We start from the raw sequence: 22,515 nt of genomic DNA, 5'->3' as shown, positions 1-22,515 counted from the left end.
GCATAGACTTGGATTACTATGATATTGAGTGGTTTGCCTTGGAAATGAACAGAGATCAGTCTGTCATTTTGAGATTGCATCCAAGTACTGCATTTTGGACTCTTTCGTTGACTATGATGGCTACTCCATTTCTTCTAAGGGATTCCTGCCCACAGTAGTAGATATTAGAGAAAGATATTTGTCTCTTTCATTCATTAATCTGTTTCTAGTGCCTAGAATAATTCCTAGTAGACATGGCAGTCGCTCAACAAGTATTTGTTGAATTAATAAATTAACATAATATATACTTAGGCTAATTTGAATGAAAATTCTTTCCTGGGGGAGATAACCAGGTATGTACCAATTTTTTAATTAGATTTTTTTCACCATACATTTTTACTCATGTTCTTTTACCCTGGGCTTCCCAGCTGGAACTAGTGATAAAGAACTCACTTTCCAGTGCAGGAGACATGGGAGACATGGGTTGGACCCCTAGGTTGGGGAAGATCTTCCGGAGGAGGGCAGCAAACCCATTACAGTATTCATGCCTGACGAATCCCATGGACAGAGGAGCCTGATATGTTAGAGTCCATAGGGCTACACAGGTTGGACATGACTGAAGCAACGTAGCACACTTTTACCAAAGACATCAGAGAAGTTCAGTTCAGTTCTGTCACTCACTCGTGTTTGACTGTTTGTGAACCCATGGACTGCAGCATGCCAGGTTTCCCTGTCCATCACCAACTTACCAGAGCTTACTCAACTCAAACTCAAAGGCATGTCTATTAAGTCAGTGATGCCATCCAACCATCTCATCTTCTGTTGTCCCCTTCTTCTCCTGCCTTTAATCTTTCCCAGCATTAGGGTTATCAGGGTAAATGAGTCAGTTCTTCATGTCAGCTGGCCAAAGTATTGGAGTTTCAGTTTCAGCATTATTCCTTCCAATGAATAAACAGAACTGATTTCCTATAGAAAGGACTGGCTGGATCTCCTTGCAGTCCAAGGGATTCTAAAGAGTCTTCTCCAACACCACAGTTTAAAAGCATAAATTCTTCAACACTCAGCTTTCTTTATAATTACACTCTCACATCCATACATGACTACTGAAAACCCATAGCTTTGACTAGACGAACCTTTGTCAGCAAGGTAATGCCGCTGCTTTTCAATATGCTGTCTAGGTTTGGTCACCACTTTCTTCCACGGAGTCTTTTAATTTCATGGCTGCAGTCACCATCTGCAGTGACTTTGGAGTCCCCAAAATTTAAGTTTCTCACTCTTTTCATTGTTTCCCCATCTATTTTCCATGAAGTGATGGGACAGATTCCGTGACCTTAGTTTGCTGAATGTTGAGTTTTAAGCCAACTTTTTCACTCTCCTCTTTCACTTTCATCAAGAGGCTCTTTAGTTCTTCGCTTTCTGCCACAAGACTGGTTTCATCTGCATATCTGTGGTTACTGATATTTCTCCTGGAAATCTTAATTTCAGCTTGTGCTTCATGTAGTCCAGCATTTCTCATGATGTACTCTACATATAAGTTAAATAAGCAGGGTGACAATATACAGCCTTGACACATTCCTTTCTCTGTTTGAAACCAGTCTGTTGTTCCATGTTGTTCCACAGGTTTTGAAAGGTTGTTGTTGAATCACACAAAGACGCTGGGATTCTTGGCCCCCGGAGAAGAAGAATCCAATCCGGGGCCAGAGACGAGGCTTGATTGCTCAGAGCTTTTGTGTAATAAAGTTTTATTAAAGTATAATGGAGATAGAGAAAGCTTCTGACATATGCATCAGCAGGGGGCAGAAAGAGTACCCCTCTGCTAGTCTTCAGCTGGATGTTATATAGTCACTAGCAGTCTGTTAATAAAAGAAAGGAATGTCTTAAAACTCAGAATGGCACCAGGCCCCTCACCCATAAGATGCATTTTGGGATAATCTTGGCAGCAAATGGTTCATCCTGGGCCATAAAATGATTAACTTGAATCTTGAAAAAGGGCAGATCACCATACAAATAGTTTCATTTACATGGATTAGGGGAACAACATCTGAATATAACATACTGGTTTGTCAAGTAGGTTCTGAGCCAAGAGGTGGAACCGACTTGAAGACAGAGTTTGGGGTAAATGCATAGTACATTAGCATAGCTGAAGATAAACATTCAAATATAAGCTTAAGATAAATATTTCCATAAGAGAAATGCATTGGTTATTTCTAGGTTTCAGAATAGTTAACTTCAGATGAAACCAGGTGTCATTATGGCAACACAGTATTTTAAGAGAAACCTCCTTTAAATTTGTATAGAGAAGGAAAAATATCCCTAGTTTGTTTCCTCCTGCTGCTTAAGAGAGGTAAAAATGTCTGACACTTGCAGGCTATTTCCTCAGTTTGGAGACCCCTGGCCTTCCTGCCTGTTACCCTCTCAGTTTCTCAGGAGGCAGATCAGGTTGTCTCATATCGCCATCAGTTTCAGAAGTTTCCACAATTTGTTGTGATCCACACAATCAAAGGCTTTGGCATAGTCAATAAAGCAAAAACAGATGTTTTTCTGGAACACTCTTGCTTTTTCAATGATCCAGCAGATGTTGGCAATTTGATCTCTATCTCCTCTGCCTTTTCTAAATCCAGTTTGAACATTTGGAAGTTCATGGTTCATATACTGTTGAAGCCTGGCTTGGAGAATTTTGAGCATTACTTTGCTAGCATGTGACATGAGTGCAATTGTGTGGTAGTTTGAACATTATCTGGCTTTGCTTTTTCTTTAGGATTAGAATGAAAACTGACCTTTTCCAGTCCTGCGGCCATTACTGAATTTTCCAAATTTTCTGGCATATTGCCTAGAACACTTTTACAGTATCATCTTTTAGGATTTGAAATAGTTCAATTGGAATTCCATCACCTCCACTAGCTATGTTTGTAGTGATTCTTCCTAAGGCCCACTTGACTTCACATTCCAGGATGTCTGGCTCTAGGTAATCATACTATGGCAGTTATATGGATAATAAAGATCTTTTTTGTATAGTTCTTCTGTGTATTCCCTCCAACTCTTCTTAATATCTTCTGTTTCTGTTAGGTCCATACCGTTTCTGTACTTTATTGAGCTCATCTTTGCATGAGATATTCCCTTGGCATCTTTAATTTTCTTGAGCTCTCTAGATTTCCCCATTGTATTGTTTTCCTCTACCGCTTTGCATTGATCACTGAGGAAGACTTTCTTATCTCTCCTTGCTATTATTTGGAACTCTACATTCAAATGGCTCTATCTTTCCTTTTCTCCTTTGCCTTTGGCTTCTCTTCTTTTCACAGCTATTTGTAAGCTCTCTTCAGACAATCATTTTGCCTCTTTTGCATTTCTTTTTCTTGAGGATGGTCTTGATCACTGCCTCCTTACAATGTTTTGAACCTTTGTCCATAGCTCTTTGGTCAGATCTAGTCCCTTGAATCTATTTGTCACTTCCACTGTATAATCAGAAAGGATTTGATTTAGGTCATACATGAATGGTGTATTGGTTTTCCCTTCTTTTGTCAATTTAAGTCTGAATTTGGCAATAAGGAGTTCGTGATCTGAGCCACAGTCACCTCCCAGTCTTGTTTTTGCTGACTGCATAGTGTGTCTCCATCTTTGGCTGAAAAGAATATAATCAATCTAATTTTGGTATTGACCATCTGGTGATGCCCATGTGTAGTGTCTTCTCTTGTGTTGTTGGAAGAGGGTGTTTGCTATGACCAGTGCATTCTGTTGACAAAACTCTGTTAGCCTTTTCCCTGCTTCATTTTGTACTCCAAGGCCAAATTTGCCCATTACTCCAGGTATTTCTTGATTTCCTACTTTTGTATTCCAGTCCCTTACAATGAAAAAGACATCTTTTGGGGGTGTTATTTTAGAAGGTCTTGTAGGTCTTGATAGAACTGTTCAGCTTCAGCTTCTTCAGCATTACTGATTGGGACATAGACTTAGATTACTGTGATATTGGATGGTTTGCCTTGGAAATGAACATTTAGTCTTTTTTGACATTGCATCCAAGTACTGTTTTTTGGACTCTTGCTGACAATGAGTAGTGTCATTGTATTTCTGGTTCAAGCCCTTCTTTATGTTACTGTGGAAATCTCTTATCTGAGATTCTAATTCCTAAATTATCAGAATAATGTAAGCATTTTTTTTTGACAATTCAGAAATTAGAATCTCAAATAACTTAAAATCTCATCTAAAATTATATTTTTCAAATCTAAAATTATATGTTTTCTTCAACTCTCACTACTACAGTCCATTTCAATATACTTCTATTTTTTAGAGACCATCTGTAGACCCCTAAACATTTTCATTTCTTTCCAACTATTTTCAATAAGAAAGCCTCCCAATTATTCAAAGCTCTTTTCTTTAATTTCCCTTTCTTACTCGCCTGTAGTCAGGACTATATTCCATCTCTCTAATTACATAATTAAAGGATAATAACTCTACTAAAGTTATTAATTCAAAATATTAATAACCATTTGCAAGGAATAGATGACTTACATTTGAGGAGCCTTATACATTTTGAGGCTGCTGAATAAAGTAAGGTTCAGAAGCCAGATTCTGCTCTGTACTGAAGAGCTCACTTCACAATTGCTTTGAAGGCCCATGATACATGTATATCGTGTTGAGTAGTATAGTTTCTATCTAATTTTAGAAGGGCATTTTGAGTCAATTAATGCTCTCTATTTGCCAGTTAAGTTGGTAACATTACTTAGCAACATTTTATTTGATTTAGAATTACCAACATCTTTGCAAGTGAGATGTAATGTGTTATACATCATAGTATTTAAGCTATTAAAGATTCCATTAAAGAAATGTTGTCAGTAGAAAATTATATCCCTTATCATTTATCTAAGAAAAAATCTAATGAAAGAACCAGTATGTAAAATAAGAATGGTTTTCTTCTACATCTCAAATAAAAAATAACTAAGGTTTTAATCTTTTTTTATCTCTATGATGTGATCTACGAGGTTGCGATAAGGGGCATGTTAATGACATTCTTTACTATAGAGGGCATGGTAAGATCGAATGTTCATGTGATTTCTCCTCTGAGGCTTTCTGGAATGCTCCAAACTCTTTAAGAGAAAAAATAAAAAACAAAAAAACCTTTCTCTCGAACTCTTCTATGTTATTGTGTTTTGTCACCCTAATTAAAACAGTTTCTGCCTCCTTCATCTTCCTTTCCAAAGGTGATTATCAGAATCTTTAAGTGGGCTATTTCTACTTGTTTACCTACAGAATTGTGTTTCACATTTTCTAGCACCTATGAGAATCAGGAAATACAATCATCTCCAGCTCCTGGGAACCTATTATTCTTAAGACAGTTGTGCACTTGTGGCAGTGATTCCCTCTACCAGATGTAAAGTGGGCATGAGATGCATGTCTGACCTCTTCATTTATTCATGCATCTATTCAACAATCATTGTTGAACGCCTCCTATGTGTCAGGCACTTTTCAAGGTCTGGAGGATACAAGAGAAAATACAAGTCACCACTTTTCATAGAGCTTCTATTTTAGAGGAAAGAGACAAATAAAATGAACATAAATCAACCAATAAATAATATCTCTGGGAATGAAAAGTGCTATGAAAAATATAAAGCCAGGTAAAATAATAAAGAGAAATGTAGGAAAGATGTTGTCTACAATAAATGCGATCAACAGATATCCATTATGTTATGCGACATAGACTGTGTGACTGAAATAACTAAAATACAATTAGATATTCTTTTGATGACTGTAAATGTTTTGCAATGCTAAGAGATGAGGATATATGAAAAGAATGTACAATTCTGTTCTGAACAATGATATTTACATTTAGATGATAAAGATTTGCATGTCTCGAGAGATAAGCAAAAAGAAAATTAACTCAAATAATACAAACTTTTAGATTGGGATTATGGACTCATATCACTTTAAAGTTAATGATGATATTATACAAAAGTAAAGGAAACCGCTATTTGGTCACGTTTTCCTCTCCGTCATGAAATCCTTGCCATGGGTTGTGAACAGATTTCATTAAAATTTAGTTACTTTAGGCTTCTAAGCTAAGAGAATGACCTTAAAATTACTTGGAAATTTTTGGAAAGGTTCTGAAGAATATGTGACATTTATTTTCTTATGTAGTCAATTTTGAACTTTCAGTAGATCTGCAATGAAGTAAGAATATTTGTAACAATAAAATAAACTCACTTGCTTAATATTTTATATTAAGAAATATGTACCTATTTGATTATATATTTAAAGATTTGGTTATGTAAGTAATATTAAAAAGAACTTGGCCTATCAGAGTGACTAGTCAATCCTCTGACTTTTGATTTAAGTTATAAGATTTATTTTACTTTGGAAGTACTTGTTATTTAAGGTAAATAGACATAATGCTTGCGTAAATTAAATATATAAAATTTGTAAATACAGTTTAAATATCTATATATTTAACAAAGGAACTTAACAAAGGCACTTAAGCAAACATACATCAATGTTTTTTAAAGATAATTATTAAAATCACTAGTCTTAAAAACAGTATAATGAAATAGGTATGTTGGAAATGTTAAAAAATGTGATTTTAAGAAAGCAACAACTTTAATAAATTGAATATTTTTTAAAATTTCTGAATAATCTTTGTATGAAAAAGTGCCCACGTAGGCAAGACAAAACATACTTTTCATTAGAGTGATTTTTAAACAGAAATGACTACACTGGGGAGACTGCCACAATGGAAAGTTATCTCTAGCAGAAGGAATATTAAGTGCAAAGGCCCTGAGGCAGGAATATCCTTGCTTGATGTTTGTGGCCAAGTGTGATTTCTAGAATTTTTATCCTGCTCCCATGCTGAAGGGTGAAACCCTAAAGTTAGGTCAGAGTCCAGGATTAATGCAAGGTAGAAACAGAGTCCTTGCATACTCTTTTCATCTTCCTACTTCTTGTATAAAATAACAAATGCCCTTATTTTTTAAGCCAATGTGAATTTGCAGTTACATAGTGTCTGCAGGTAAAAATATCTGAACAATTCAAGTGCTATTTTCATTCCTTCAATTTTCAAATTGCCAAACAATGAGCAGGCAATCTCTATTAGGTGGGTATGCTACATAACTTTATTTTCAAGTAGATTTTAACATCCAGGCTAAGTTGTTTTGTAAAGTAAAGTGTTAGTAGCTCAGTCTTATCAGACTCTTTGCGAACCCACGGACTGTACCCTCGAGGCTCCTCTGTCCTTGGAATTTTCCAGGCAAGAATACTGGGGTGGATTGCCATTCCCTACTCCAAGGGATCCTCCCGACCCAGGGATGGAACCCAGGTCTCCTGCTTTGCAGGCAGATTCTTCACCGTCTGAACCACCAGAGAAACTTTGATGTTTTATCTGGAGTTAATCTTTGCATAATGACATATATATATAATTTCCCCTACTATTTTACATGCATTGTCTCTCCGAGTTTCATTCAGTCACAGCATGAAGTTGTTATACTCAGTTTATACAGAAGGAAACTGAGACTCAGAGAGATGAGGGAGGCAGGTCTTGGACGGGAGGTAGGTATTCAAGGGCCAATCCCTCCGCTATTTTCATTATGACCAACTGTTAAACATTGGTCAATGACATAAAACAATAGGCTAATTAAAATTCATTGATAGCTTTGTCTATCTAAAAGCATAATTTTGTGTTGACAGGACCAGGACTTTGTGGGGGAGTTGCAGAGACAATGTTTGCCATTTTAGTAGCTAAGTATTGAGGTTCAGTATCCCTATTACCAAACTGCTGTGGGGAGTAATGTACCTATAAAACTCTTAGCATAGTCCTACCCTAAATAATAACACTTCTGAGTTGCTCTTTTAAAATTTCATGAGGAATCATAAAGGGAATGGTATTTTTCTTGGAGTACTCATCAACAAATCAGCCACACTTTGAAAATGAATGCTAAAGTTAAAATCATCTTTTTTTAACTAATATGCTTAAAACAGTCTTCTGTCCTTAACTCTGCTGCTCTCCTTGTTTGTCCCACCTCTGACCAGCATCTGTTAATATACAGTGATACAAATATAGTACAAATAGCAGTAATGGGACTTCCCAGGTAGCTCAGCAGTAAAGAATCTGCCTGCAAAGCAGGATGTGCGGATTCAGTACCCGGGTTGAGAAGATTATCTGGAGGAGAGCATGGCAAGTCACTCCAGTATTCTTGCCTAGAGAATCCCATGGACAGAGGAAACTGGCAGGCTACAGTCTACAGGGTCACAAAGATTCAGACACAATTGAGGTGACTTAGCACATACACAATAATACAATTAAAATAGAATGAAGGATTTCATTATATTTTTGAACATAATATCAGAAATGAGGTTTGGTGGTTCAGTCCAGTTCAGTTCACTCGCTCAGTCATGTCCGACTCTCACTCGCTCAGTCATGTCCGACTCTTTGTAACCCCATGAACCGCAAAATGCCAGGCCTCCCTATCCATCACCAGCTCCCGGAGTCCACTAAAACCCATGTCCATTGAGTCGGTGATGTCATCCAACCATCTCATTCTTTGTCATCCCCTTCTCATCCGGTCCTCAATCTTTCCCAGCATCAGGGTCTTTTCAAATGAGTTAGCTATTCGCATCAGGTGGCCAAAGTATTGGAGTTTCAGCTTCAACATCAGTTCTTCCAATGAACACCCAGGACTGATTTCTTTTAGGATGGACTGGTTGGATCTCCTTGCAGTCCAAGGGACTCTCAAGAGTCTTCTCCAACACCACAGTTCAAAAGCATAAATTCTTCGGCACTCAGCTTTCTTTATAGTCCAACTCTCACATCCATACATGACTACTGGAAAAACCATAGCCTTGACTAGACAGACCTTTGTTGGCAAAGTAATGTCCTACTTTTTAATATGCTATCTAGGTTGATCATAACTTTCTTTCCAAGGAGTAATTGTCTTGTAATTTTATGCCTGCAATCACCATCTGCAGTGATTTTGAAGCCCAGAAAAACAGTCAGCCAGTGTTTCCAGTGTTTCCCCATCTATTTGCCATGAAATGATGAGACCAGTTGCCATGATCTTAGTTTTCTGAATGTTGAGCTTTCTTTTTTAAAAGTTGAGCCAACTTTTTTACTCTCCTCTTTCACTTTCATCAAGAGGCTCTTTACTTTCTGCCATAGGGTGGTGTCATCTGCATACCTGAGGTTATTGATATTTCTCCTGGCAATCGTGATTCCAGCTTGTGCTTCATCCAGCCCAGCATGGTGAAGTTTAGCACATACACAATAATACAATTAAAATAGAATAGAATAGAATTAAAATAAAATAGAATGAAGGCGGTTCAGTCCAGTTTCTCATGATGAAGTTTCTCATGATGTACTCTCCGTAGAAGTTAAATAAGCAGGGTGACAATATACAGCCTTGACGTACTCCTTTTCCTATTTGGGACTAGTCTGTTGTTCCATATCCAGTTCTAACTGTTGCTTCCTGACCTATATATAGGTTTCTCAAGAGGCGGGTCAGATGGTCTGGTATTCCCATCTCTTTCAGAATTTTCCACAGTTTATTGTGATCCACACAGTCAAAGGCTTTGGCATAGTCAATAAAGCAGAAGTAGATGTTTTTCTGGAACTCTCTTGCTTTTTTGATGTTCCTGCAGATGTTGGCAATTTGACCTCTGTTTCCTCTGCCTTTTCTAAATCCAGCTGGAAGTTCAAGGTTCACATGTTGCTGAAGCCTGGCTTAGAGAATTTTGAGCATACTAGCATGTGAGATGAGTGCAATTGTGTGGTAGTTTGAGCATTCTTTGGCATTTCCTTTCTTTGGGGTTGGAATGAAAACTGATGTTTTCCAGTCCTGTGGCCACTGCTGAGTTTTCCAAACTTGTTGGCATGTTGAGTGCAGCACTTTCACAGCATCATCTTCCAGGATTAGAAATAGCTCAACTAATATTCCATCACTTCCACTAAGTTTGTTCGTAGTGATGCTTCCTAAGGTCCACTTGACTTCACATTGCAGTATATCTGTCTCTAGTTGAGTGATCACACCATCGTGATTGTCTGGATCATGAAGATCTTTTTTGTACAGTTCTTCTGTGTGTTCTTGCCACCTCTTCTTAATATCTTCTGCTTCTGTTAGGTCCATACCATTTCCGTCCTTTATTATGTCCATCTTTGCATGAAATGTTCCCTTGGTATCTCTAATTTTCTTGAAGAGATCTCTAGTCTTTCCCGTTCTAGTTTTTTTCCTCTTTTTCTTTGCATTGATCAGTGAGCAAGGCTTTCTTATCTCTTCTTGCTTTTCTTTGGAATTCTGCATTCAAATGGGTATATCTTTCCTTTTCTCCTTTGTTTTTCACTTCCCTTCTTTTCACAGCTATTTGTAATTCTTCCTCAGACAGCCATTTTGCTTTTTTGCATTATCTTTTTCTTTGGGATGGTCTTTATCCCTGTCTCATGTACAATGTCATGAACCTAAGTCCATAGTTCATCAGGCATTTTGTCTATCAGATCTAGTCCCTTAAATCTATTTATCACTTCCACTGTATAGTCATAAGGGCTTTGATTTAGGTCTGAGAGAGGGGATCAGAGGGCAGACAGACTGAAACTACAATCACAGACAACTAGCCAATCTTATCACATGGACCACAGCCTTGTCTAACTCAATGAAACTAAACCATGTCGTGTGGGGCCACCCAAGAGGGCCCAGTCATGGTGGAAAGTTCTGACAGAATGTGGTCCACTGGAGAAGGGAATGGCAAACTACTTCAGTATTCTTGTGTGGAGAACCCCATGAGCAGTATGAAAAGGCAAAAAGATAGGACACTGAAAGATAAACTCCCCAGGTCATTAAGTGCCCAATATGCTACTGGAGATCAGTGGAGAAATAACTCCAGAAAGAATGAAAGGATGGAGACAAAGCAAAAACAACACCCAGTTGCGAATAGGACTGATGATGGAAGCAGGGTCCGATGCTGTAAAGAGCAATACTGCATAGGAACCTGGAATGTTAGGTCCATGAATCAAGGCAAATTGGAAGTGGTCAAACAGGAGATGAAAAGAGTGAACCTCAACATTCTAGGAATCAGTGAACTAAGATGAACTGGAATGGGTGAATTTAACTCAGATGACCATTATATTTACTACTGCTGTTAGAAATCCCTTAGAAGAAATGGAGTAGCCATCATAGTCAACAAGAGTCTGAAATGCAGTACTTGGATGCAATCTCAAAAATGACAGAATGATCTCTGTTCGTTTCCAAGGCAAACCATTCAATATCACAGTAATCTATGTCTATGCCCCAACCAGTAACAGTGAAGAAGCTGAATTTGAACAGTTCTATGAAGATCTACAAGATCTTCTAGAACTAACACCCAATAAAGATGTCCTTTTTAATAGGGACTGGAATGCAAAAGTAGGAAGTCAAGAAACACCTGGAGTAACAGGCAAATTTGGCCTTGGAGTACAGAACGAAGCAGGGCAAAGGCTAATAGAGTTCTACCAAGAGAACGCACTGGTCATAGCAAACACCCTCTTCCAATAACACAAGAGAAGACTCTACACATGGACGTCATCAGATGGTCGACACTGAAATCAGATTGATTATATTCTTTGCAGCCAAAGATAGAGAAGCTCTATACAGTCAGCAAAAACAAGTCTGGGAGCTGACTGTGTCTCAGATCATGAACTCCTTATTGCCAAATTCAGACTGAAATTGAATAAAGTGGAGAAAACTACTAGACCATTCAGGTTTGGCTGGATGAGTTAAAAACAGAACAAAAAATAGGATGATAACAAAACATTTTTAAACATGTTAGTCACTCAGTTCTGTCCAGCTCTTTGCAATACCATGGACTGTAGCCCACAAGATTCCTCTGTCCATGGAATTCTCCACACAAGAATACTGGAGTGGTTAGCCATTCCCTTCTCCAGGGGATCTTTTCAACCCAGGTATCAAATGGTTCCAGGGACCAAACCTGGTTCCACGTAAAACCTGGGTCTCCTGTATTGCAGACAGATTCTTTCCCATCTGAGCCACCAGAGAAGCCACAAATAAAATAAATAAAAGAAAATAAAAGATTTCATGAAATCTTTGAACATGATATCAGAGATGAGGTTTGGCAGTTGAATGAGTTAAAACAAAACAAAAAATAAAATGATAACCCAAAACAATTAAGATATTAAGAAATTAAAACAAGACCTTGAGAAAAATATTTAAACTCACAAATGCATTTATAAAAATGAATCTACTTATAGCCAAAGTCCAAATAAAGCAAAAACTATCATTATATCAGAGTATCATCATGATTTTTACAAGAAACATCATGCGATTTATTTTATTACTATAGATCGCACATATGACAATTATGAGACATTTTGTTATATAAAAGATAAGATAAATTTATTATAAATATTAAGGTCTAAGAATATAATTTTTCAAAATTCCAGTGAAAATTTGATTCCTCATTTAAATGGTTTTCTTTATGTTAATTGCATCCATTAAATTATCTCTTTATGACAGCATTTTCTGACAACAGTACCCTTAAAGGCTGATTCTGAGTATAAGAGGGGATTGAAAATGTTAAAGAAAAAAGCATTAAATAGATGGCAAATTAGTCAATAAGGAAAGCATTTATAGCCTAAGGAGGGTCACACAAATAGTATCACTAATGCTGGTCCTTTCTGTTGCTGAAGAGTGAGTAAAGAGCATTTAATGGCCTGGATGAATTCCCCATTCAAGTCATCACCTTAGACAGTGGCTTCAGTCAGTAATTCAATTAGTATTTACTGAAGATTCACCTAGTCAGACAGGGAGCTATTGGAAATGGAGTACTGTGGGAAAATTAAAAATCCTCACGGAGCTAGTATTAGGAGAGACAGACAATAAAACAATATTGGTTTACTATATACTATGTTTACTACTAATAAATACCTTGAGAAAAAAAGTAGGTTTGAGGTATACAAAATGGATGTGACTGATTAGAAAATTTAGATTTCAGCTAGGAAAAAGATTCAGGGAGACAATGACTTTGGAGTCAAAAACTTGAAAGAAGACTAGGAAATAGCCTTGAAGACTTCTAGGAGAAGGGCAATTCAGGCAGAGGGAAGGGCAAGTGCAGTTTTGGTGGTGGAAGCAACCCTAAGGTTTTCAAAGAACTCCTGGAAGTGACCATCAAGGAGAGAGAACAGACAACTAATCTCCTTAAGTCTTGATTCCTTTTCTGCAAAATTAGTGTACAGAGGGTGCTCTGTGCCTAGTAGTTTTATACCATTGCAATAATTATAGAACAAAGGCAATTTACCATGAGTATACATTGATGCCTAGGATTTAAATGTTTGTGTGCTGTGTTGCTCAATCCTGTCTCTTTGTGACCCCATGGAATGTAGCCTGCTAGACTCCTCTGTCCATGGGGTTTTTAAGGTGAGAATGTTGGAACGGGTTGCCATTTCCTCCTGCAGAGGATCTTCCTGACCCAGGGATCAAACACACATCTCCCGTGTCTCCTGTATTGCAGGCTATCCAGGAAACCCATTCCATCCCTAAGAGGGCTGTAAATATTCCATGAGGTAATTTTACAAAACATTTAGCATAATGTTTGGCACGTAGTAAGTGCTTAATAAATGTTTGTTCTTATTGTTTGTTATTCATGGAAGTAGAGCCAAAGGGCTATTTATCCACATCTGATGTGATTGAACATTTGAATTATTTAACTGATTCCCTTTACTTTGATTGAATGACCATTTGGAAATCATTGGATTACAATTTCATTTCATGTGTGATTCTGCCTCTAAAGAGAATATGCTGGTTTTATTAATATAGATGCCAGCACAAGTTACCTTTCTGAAATGACAAATTTTAAACTTTTCCACAAAGAGGCTACCATGAAATTAAAAGATATTTGCTCCTTGGAATTAACATGTGACAACTCTAGACAGTGCATTCAAAAGCAGAGATATCACTTTGCAAACAAACGTCCATATAGTGAAAGCTTTGGTTTTTACAGTAATCATGTATGGATGTGAGAATTGCACCATAAGGAAGTCTGAGGACCCAAGAAGCTTTTCAACTGTGGTGCTAAAATAACGTTGTGCTAAGATCATGGCATCAGGTCCTATCACTTCATGGCAAATAGATGGAGAAACAATGGAAACAGAGACTTTATTTTATTGGGCTCCAAAATCACTGCAGATGGTGACTGGAGCCATGAAATTAAAAGATACTTGCTCCTTGGAAGAAAAGTTATGACCAACCTAGACAGCACATTACTTTGCCAACAAAGGTCCATCTAGTCAAGGCTATGGTTTTTCCTGTAGTCATGCATGGATGTGAGAGTTGGACTATAAAGAAAACTGAGCACCAAAGAATTGATGCTTTTGAACTGTGGTGTTGGGGAGGACTCTTGAGAGTCCCTTGGACTGCGAGGAGATCCAACCAGTCAATCCTAAAGGAAATCACTTCTGAAGAGTCATTGGAAGGACTGATGTTGAAGCTGAAACTCCAATACTTTGGCCACCTGGTGTGAAGAGCTGACTCATTGGAAAAGACTCTGATGCTGGGAAAGACTGAAGGCAGAAGGAGAAGGGGATGACAGAAGATGAGATGGTTGGATGGCATCACTGACTCAATGGACGTGAGTTTGAGCAAGGTCCAGGAGTTGGTGATGGGCAGGGAAGCCTGGTGTGCTGCAGTTCATGGGGTTGCAAAGAGTCGGAAATGATTGAACGACTGAACTGAACTAAACTGTGGTGCTGGAAAAGACTCTTGAGAGTCCCCTGGACAGCAGAGAGATCAAGCCAGTCAATCCTAAAGAAAATCAACACTGAATATTCATTGGAAGGACTGGTGCTGAAGCTCCAATACTTTGGCCCCCTGAGACAAAGAGTTGACTCATTGAAAAAGACCCTGATGCTGAGAAAGATTGAGGGCAGAAGGAGAAGGGGGTGACAGAGAATGAGATGGTTGGATGGCATCATCAACTCAATGGATATGAGTCTGTGAAAACTCCAGGAGATAATGAAAGACATGGAAGACTGATATGCTGCAGTCCATGGGGTCACGAAGATTTGTATACGACTGAGCAACTGAACAATAATGGCAAGTGGTAAAGAACCTGCCTGCCAATACAGGAGTAATAAGATTCTCGAGTTTGATTTCTGGATCAAGAAGAACCCCTGGACAAAGGCATGGCTACCCACTCCAGCATTCTTGGAGAATCCCAAAGACAGAGGAGCCTGGCAGGCTACAGTGCATAGGATTACAAAGAGTCGGACACGACTGAAGCAACTTGGCACGCACGCACTCAAGCACACACGCATTCATGCACAAATTACTTTTCTGAATTGACAGTTTTTCTGCTTTGTCACCAACTGCCTAATTAATGAGTGCTTATGCATGAGAAAATGATCTACCGTCAAACATTTTACTTGCAAAATCAGGTTTCTAATTCAGATCGCCAGACTTTCCACCACAGAAATTCCCCTAAGTTAGCTCAGCTCAGCAATGCAGCAGTGATGCAGGAGACAGCGGTGAGGCTCTCCTGGCAGCATTCATTCATCTCATCTGCTTTTCTATTTAAATGTTGCAAATACCCCACCACCATCTACCTTTATTCCACATTGTCACATCTATCATCTCACATCATCCTCTGCATATTTTTGTGAGTGTGCAAAATAGCTGCTACTCCTCCTATTTTGTAAATGCAGAAAAGAGATTTAGAGAGATGAAGAGACAGACCTGAGTCCTGAGACCAGGTATTCAGTGCTTCCTCTATTGCAAGAAATAAGAAAACTTGAGGTTGAGTCTCAGACTCTCCCTATAACAGGAATGTGTTATTGAAATATACTTCCTCTGTGGTTCTCAGTGTTCCAAGGGAGATATAGGAGTAAATGACCTACAGTATCCTTTCTAATATAAATATCTTAAAATGTTACTAAGGAAATAGTGAAATGAAAAAAATGAATACAACATATGGGGTAAATTTCAACCAGATCAGGAACTAACAAAAGAATACAAATATGTTAAACATGAACAGAGACACTTCTGTCATATATAACTGAGGTGGTGTAGAAAGTCAAGGAGGTGGGAGCAAGAAGACAGGTCCTGAACATTTACATTTGGCAAAGAGAGACTAAGCACATTGACAGAGGCTTATCATTATATTTTCCCTTTGGAGTTGTTCTTGTTCAGTTGCTAAGCTGTGTCTGACTCTGCAATCTCATGAACTGCAGCACACCAAGCTTCCCTGTCCTTCACCATCGCCAGAGTTTTCTCAAACTCATGTCCATTGAATCGGTGATGCCATCCAACCATATTTCATGGAAAACTAATAAATTAATAAATATTTTAAAAATCAATGTTAGTAAAATCAATAGACAACCAAAACGTATCTAAACATTGCAAAACCTCCTTTTAACATGTATACTATCATGTGAATTGAATCGCCAGTCTATGTCTGACGCAGGATGCAGCATGCTTGGGGCTGGTGCATGGGGATGACCCAGAAAGATGTTATGGGGAGGGAGGTGGGAGGGGGGTTCATGTTTGGGAATGCATGTAAGAATTAAAGATTTTAAAATTTAAAAAATATAAACTAAAAATAAAAAAAAATAAAATAAAAAAATAAAAACCTTTTAGGTTTCCTTTTATAAAATTACATGTTCTGAGGTGCATAATCGGGCATATTTTTTAATTAGTCACTTCAGCAGTGCTGACCTCTTAAGATACTACCATGAACTCCACAAAGGTCTATTTGTGTTGGAGGTTCCTGTCTGTTATCTCTTGGTTCACTGATCAGTGTTTTTATCGGTCATGTCGGGGAGGTCTTAAGGGCTTTGGCAGTCAAAGTCCCCTAGCGATTTTCTACACTGTCATCATAAAATCAAACTGTGCTGTCTCACACAGAATCTCTCTCACTAGTGCAGTGAAGTGGCAAGAAAAGGGGGACAGTCAGCTCAACCCAATGTATCTTGCAGAATATGTTCTGAAAAATTTCCTGTCTGGTTTTCTTAATTCTGCCAATGAGCTCACACCAGCCATTTGTATACAATAGAGATTTCAAGAAATTACACTTTTCTAGCTCCTCCTTACACTGATACTTCAGTTAAATGCACACATTTGGGGCAAGATAACTGAAATGATAACAGATTAAATGCCTCTGTTTCAAGCCAACATAGGAAAAGTCTTCAGTGTTCTATGCATCAAAATGTCCTTTCTCACAGCAGGTGTGTTACTGCACCTACAATCAGGTTAGGACCCTCTTATTGTGATTGGCAGAGGGAAGAGAGAGGATTGTTTATTCCTTGGAGGACATATACTTCTATATCTGCACATAAAACAACCTTGTTTTTTGGTGGCAGGCTTTTAGTTACATCCCAGGGAGAGAGTGACTTACATTGATTATTTACTGGAAGAATGCTGAGAGTATAAAAGGATGTGATTCACTCCACTACAAAGAATGACAACATTAATGCCTGTTTGCGCTAGCATTTGAAAATTTCTTCCCTCCCCTTCCTAGAATACAAGATTCATTAACGATTCATTGAAAGATTCTTGACTTTGGATAATCAAGATAGATTTAAAGCGTTCATTTAATAAATGAGGCTATGGAAGACACAGAGACTAAATTAGTCACATTGCTGGATTTCATTGCTTCATCTACATCTGTGGTTTGCTGAGGATATAAGCTTAAGTTCGTTACAACTTAATTCTTACACATTACTTTAATAATTTCCCTACAACTGACTAGCCATAGATGTTATTACGACTACTAGCAATTCTTCGTTGTTCCATTTGTTATTCAAATAAGTGAAAGCTATTTTCCATCAAATTTCAACTGAAATGGGTCACTAGTAAATTTAAGGGAAAAAAGAAAAACAGGTACACCAAAGTAAATAAATAAAATAAGTTTAAATAGTCTAATAATTTAATTTATTTTTCATAACAATAAATAAAGGAAATAGGAAAACAGTAAATAAGAGAATAGGAAAATAGTTAAAAAGGTGGATTAAATTAGGACAAGATATTCAGTATTGATAATAATTCAGATGCTTCTATTTAAATCTATTTTCAGTACAGTACTTATAGAACTACAGAAAGGATAGATTCCAGTGTCCACTATAATGTCAACTCACAGAAGGAACTCAACTGAAATTAACATTTGGCATCAGCTTGTATTCTCTTCTAGTGTGAAGACGTTGATATGTTCATTGGAAATGCCACTAGAGAAAAGGAATAGAATTACAGATCACAGAATTCATGGTATTATTATACTGAGAGTTAATGAAAACTTACTTGAAATACTGTCATAAAAAGATGAGATGTGTAGTTATTTGGTTAAGCAAAGAAAAATACAACTGAATACCATGTTTCTTCTGGATTTCAATATTTAAGTCAATTTATTTGGACCAGGAGAAAAATAATGATGTTTTATATCAACACTTGCTAAATTTTTGGAATTGAGCTCTATCGTTGTTTGCTTGTTATTAAAAGATCACTCTCTTCTCCAAGAATAGCCATTTGTAAATCTGATTACAAATTCTCAGAAAACTAAACATGCTGGTTTTGGATATTTGCACTTTCTTTCATACTGTTCATGGGATTATCAAGGCAAGACTACTAAGGAGATTTGTCACTCCCTTATCAGGTGGACCACATTACATTTCATGCAAAGATGGACACAATAAAGGATAGAAATGGTATGGACCTAACAGAAATAGAAGATATTAAGAAGAGGTGGCAAGAATACACAGATCTACACAGAAAAGATCATCATGACCCAGATAACAACAATGGTGTGATCACTCACCTAGAACCAGACATCTGGAATGTGAAGTCAAGTAGGTCTTAGGAAGCATCACTATGAACAAAGCTAGTGGAGGTGATGGAATTCCATTTGAGCTATATCAAATCCTAAAAGATGATGCTGTGAAAGTGCTGCACTCAATATGAGACTTTACAAATAGCCATGAAAAGAAGAAAAGTGAAAAGGAATGATAGAGCCATTTGAATTCAGAGTTCCAAAGAATAGCAAGGAGAGATAAGAAAGCCTTCCTCAGCATTCAATGCAAAGAAATAAAGGAAAACAATAAAATGGGAAAGACTAGAGATCTCTTCAAGAAAATTAGTGATACCAAGGGAACATTTCACGCAAAGATGGGCTCAATAAAAGACTGAAATTGTAAGAACCTAACAGAAACAGAAGATATTAAGAAGAGGTGGCAAGAATACACAGAAGATCTATAGAAAAACGATCTTCATGACCTAGATAATCACGATGGTGTGATCACTCACCTAGAGGCAGACATCCTGGAATGTGAAGTTCAGTGGGCCTTAGGAAGCATCATTGTGAAGAGAGCTAGCGGAGGTGATGCAATTCCAGCTGAGCTATTTCAAATCCTAAAAGACGATGCTGTGAAAGTGCTGCCTTCAATATGTCAGCAAATGTGGAAAGCTCAGCAGTGACCACAGGACTGGGAAAGGTCAGTTTTCATTCCAAATCCCAAGGAAAGGCAATGCCAAAGAATGCTCAAACTACCACACAGTTGCATTCATCTCACCCTTTAGTAAAGTAATGCTCAAAATTCTCCAAGCCAGACTTCAGCAATATGTGAACCATGAACTTCCAGATGTTCAGCCTGGTTTTAGAAAAGGCAGAGGAACCAGAGATCAAATTGCCAACATCTGCTGGATCATTGAAAAAGCAAGAGAGTTCCAGAAAAAACATCTGCTGCTGCTTTATTGACTATGCCAAAGCCTTGATTGTATGGATCACGACACATTGTGGAAATTTCTTGAAGAGATCAGCATAACAGACCACTTGACCTGCCTCCTGAAAAATCTGTATGCAGGTCAGGAAGCAACAGTTGGAACTGGACATGGAACAACAGATTGGTTCCAAATAGGGAAAGGAGAGTGTAAAGGCTGTATATTATCACCCTGTTTATTTAACTTACATGCAGAGTACATCATGAGAAATGCTGGGCTGGAAGAAGCACAAGCAGGAATCAAGATTGCTGGGAGAAATATCAATAACCTCGGATATGCAGATGACACCAGTCTTATGGCAGGAAGTGAAGAACTAAAGAGCCTCTTGATGAAAGTGAAAGAGGAGAGTGAAAATGTTGGCTTAAGACTCAATGTTCAGAAAACTAAGATCATGGCATCTGGTCCCATCACTTCATGACAAACAGATGAGGAAACAATAGAAACAGTGACAGACTATCTTAGGGGGCTCCAAAATCACTGCAGACGGTGACTGCAGCCATGAAATTGAAAGACACTTGTTCTTTGGAAGAAAAGCTATTACCAACCTGGACAGCATATTAAAAAGCAGAGATATCACTTTGCCAACAAAGGTCCATCTCGTCAAAGCTATGGTTTTTCAGTAGTCATGTATGGATGTGAGAGTTGGACTGTAAAGAAAGCTGAGTACCGAAGAATGAGGCTTTTGAACTGTGGTGTTGAAGACTCTTGAGAGTCCCTTGGACTGCAAGATCCAACCAGTCCATCCTAAAGGAAATCAGTCCTGAATATTCGTTGGAAGGCTGATGCTGAAACCAATACTTTGGCCACCTGATGCGAAGAGTTGACTCATTGGAAAAGACCCGGGTGCTGGGAAAGATTGAAGGTGGGAGGAGAAGGGGATGACAGAGGATGAGATGGTTGGATGGCATCACTGATTCAATGCAACTGAGTTTGAGTAAGCACAAAGAATTGGTGATGGACAGGGAAGCCTGGCGTTCTGCAGTCCATGGGGTCGCAAAGAGTCGGACACGACTGAGTGGCTGAGCTGAACTGAATTTCTTTCAGGCATCTCAAGAATCATAAAGAATAAATATAGGATTTGCCATACTTTGAGACATTTAAAAATATTCATACCAAAGATGAAAAGCTAATTCTGTTTTACTGGATTATCACTCCAATAGTCTCTTGCTTTCCATTGCAAATATGCTTGGAAGCCACTAGGTAGTGGCTTCTAGACTATGCCTTCCTGGTCTCCTAGGGAGACCATTTTTGGAAGACTGAAGGAAAATAATACTTGGTTTTCTTGTCCTTAAAAGCCTCTATTTACAAACCACAAGCCTAAAGGGAATGGAATCAACTAAAGAGAAATATGTGCTGCAAAGGGAGCTTTAGCTCATGTTCTGGTCATTTAGACAAGATTTATTACCACCATTGATTTATACTGTGTATTGTAGTTAAGATAGTAATTGCTACATTACAGTTTATGGTATCTCTAGTACCTCTGAGTGATGTTCTTTTTAAAACAGAACTGTACACTAATAATGAATTGGCTCATTACCATTTTTTGTTGTATATTACTTTTTACGAAGTATTATTTTTTTTAACAAAATGCAGTCATTTTCCCCGGAATTTTAATAATCCAGATCCTTCTATAGAATCACTTCATAGAGACATTAAAAGTTTATACTCTAAATAGCATTTGATCCTGGCATGTACCAAGTGTTATATATGCCGCAAGAAAGTAAAAAATTAACAAGATGTGACTCCTATCCTCAGAGTTTATAGTCACTTTGAATATAAGTACAGATAAATAACCCTGTAGTTACTTTATAATGTGATATTAAAAGTAAGTGCAGTGCCCTAGAGAATGAATAGGAGCTCCAAAAAGAGTTAGGAATTGATCACAGAGGACTTCTGAGAGGGTTTATGGACAAGGAATGCAGAGGCATGAAGAATATTTCTGAAGCGTGGAAGGACATACACAAAGATGTGGAAGGAAAAAAGAGTGTGGCCATTTGAGGAATAAGAAGTCATTTTGTCTAGCTGCCACCTAGAACTTGATCATAATAGCACCGTTAGATGAGGTTAGGCAGTTAAGAGGGACCTAGATCTTAAGGGGTTAAAACTTTATTCAGAGAGTAAGGGGAACCACTAACGTGTTTTGAATCAGGCACATCTTCTGCACCACTGCAGATCCATTTAGACAGAGCTATCTCTGGGACCCTTAGCCACTTTTCTTCCAACCCAACTACTTACTTCAGGGAACAACTCTGCATGGGTTTAGAACAGCAGCTTTATGCAGGATCATATAAACATATCCAGTTTCCAGCCTGCACTGTGTACTTCCAGCCTCACACACCAGGGCTTCCAACAGCAGCTGAAGCACAACATTTCACAGGACCTGCCTGCTGCCACGGCATGTGTGACCTACGAAGGTGGGGAAGTTTAGAGTGATCATGAAAGAGCAAGAGTATAAATTGATGCATCAGTCCAGGTATCTAAATATGCTAAATATTAAGAATTGAAAAATCAATGAAACAAGCTGTTAAAGAAAATATGATCCATCATTCTACCCACGATAAAAATCTAAAAAGTCAGTTTGAGACTAAAAGCTTCAGAATCTGTAGCTTCGTGTATCAGTTATCTTTTGCTTTCAAAACAAATTACATCCCCCAAATTTCCCAACATAAAATATAATACTTTATTATATCACAGTATGAATAAGAATTTCAGAAGCACCTTTGTCGTGTGGTTCTGACTCAGGGTCTCTCATAAGGCTGTACTCAAGATGACTGCTAAGGGGCAACCATCTGAAAACTTGACTGGGGCTGGAGGATTC

Source organism: Ovis canadensis, chromosome 3, assembly GCF_042477335.2.
Source record: "Ovis canadensis isolate MfBH-ARS-UI-01 breed Bighorn chromosome 3, ARS-UI_OviCan_v2, whole genome shotgun sequence".
Taxonomy (NCBI): domain Eukaryota; kingdom Metazoa; phylum Chordata; class Mammalia; order Artiodactyla; family Bovidae; genus Ovis; species Ovis canadensis.
This window is presented reverse-complemented; position numbering follows the sequence as displayed.